This window comes from Schistocerca piceifrons, chromosome 1, assembly GCF_021461385.2.
Source record: "Schistocerca piceifrons isolate TAMUIC-IGC-003096 chromosome 1, iqSchPice1.1, whole genome shotgun sequence".
In the NCBI taxonomy this organism is placed as follows: Eukaryota; Metazoa; Arthropoda; class Insecta; order Orthoptera; family Acrididae; genus Schistocerca; species Schistocerca piceifrons.
The window spans coordinates 101,747,561-101,749,092 of record NC_060138.1 but is presented as its reverse complement, the minus strand read 5'-3'; the positions used below and the strand labels follow the sequence as shown (position 1 = coordinate 101,749,092).

At 42.0% G+C, this 1,532-nt stretch overlaps 1 pseudogene; it reads right to left on the bottom strand.

The window, feature by feature from the left end:
* Nucleotides 1-630: 630 nt before the first annotated feature.
* LOC124717298 lies at nucleotides 631-748 on the bottom strand (annotated as a pseudogene).
* Nucleotides 749-1,532: the final 784 nt, after the last annotated feature.

Genomic DNA, 1,532 nt, shown 5'->3' with positions numbered 1-1,532 from the left:
TACCGACTGGCCGCCGTGTCATCCTCAGCCCACAGGCGTCACTGGATGTGGATATGGAGGGGCACGTAGTCAGCACACCGCTCTCCCGGTCTTTTTGTCAGTTTACTACACCGGAGCCGCTACTTCTAAGTCAAGTAGCTCCTCAGTTTGCTTTACAAGGATTCAGTACACCCGCTTGCCAACAGCGCTCAGCAGACCAGAACGTCATCCATCCAAGTGCTAGCGCAGCGCTCAACTTCGGTGATCTGACGGGAACCGGTGTTACCACTGAGACAAAACCGTTGGCTACGTGTATATTTAGGAATTCTGTACAGTAAAAAATATATACAGCCTACTGTAGTTCTGCAAATTCGACAGAGTATCGTGTAAAATTTTAAGTAAACGTTTCGAGATGTTAGGTTAGAATGTTCCCATTTATATGAACTTCATCCGAGCAGACCTTGGAAGGCCCAACGGTGCCGATCGGCCGCCGTGTCATCCTCAACATATAGGCGTCACTGGATGCGGATACGGAGAGGCATGTGGTCAGCACACCGCTCTCCCGGCCGTATGTCAGTTTGCGAGACCAGAGCCGCTACTTCTCAATCAAGCAGCTCCTCAGTTTGCCTCAAGGGCTGAGTGCACCCCGATTGCCAACAGCGCTCGGCAGACCTGATAGTCACCCATTCAAGTGTTAGCCCAGCCCGACAGCGCTTAACTTCGGTGATCTGACGGGAACCGGTGTTGCCACTGCGGCAAGGCCGTTGGCAATTCCCCTTTATATATTACATATTTATTTATATATTATATTTTTTTAAATAGGTATCTAAGAACACGCGCGTATTCATATGCAACTTTAACTTTCAAAGCAATCGACTGACTACTTTTAGACTTCTGTGAGCAAAAAAAAAAAAAAAAAAATGCAGACTAAAATTTTACGTATAAAAGTTATATTATAACACTTATCAAATACTGCCAAAAGTAGATCATTTTTCTGTTTTTGTTCCCTTTTCTTAATATATTATTTTAAATGTAGAACCTGATTTCTGTGCAATTTTCGTGGCAAGAAAATCCACGACGTAGAATTATTTCAAAACCCCATCCTGAAGTCGAAAATGCCACGCTGTTTCCTTCAGAATTAAAATTCTGTTTAGCACTTTTATATTGTTATTCCAGTTAGAAAAGTTGATTTCACTCCTTCGTAAAACTGTATTGTACTCTAAAACCTAGCATTCATCTACTCATGATTTTCACCACATTTCTCCATTCGACTAAACCACCGAAATCACTATATTCCATCAAGTTTCACATGTGTTTAACGTTACTAACGTATTTGAGTAACTACCAGATTGTAACATTCGATTACATTTCGTACGTTAGGTGGGTCTGGGAAGACGGCTATAAAGAGCACATCGTAGTTAATAGCTGCGAGAGCATAGCATTATAAGTTTCTTACGTGTATAGAATGCACTCCTCAAAACAGAAGAGGGCCTATACTGAAATTAAGTAATATTTTAACTATTGTCCTCTTCGTTCTCTGTAGAGTTACGTTT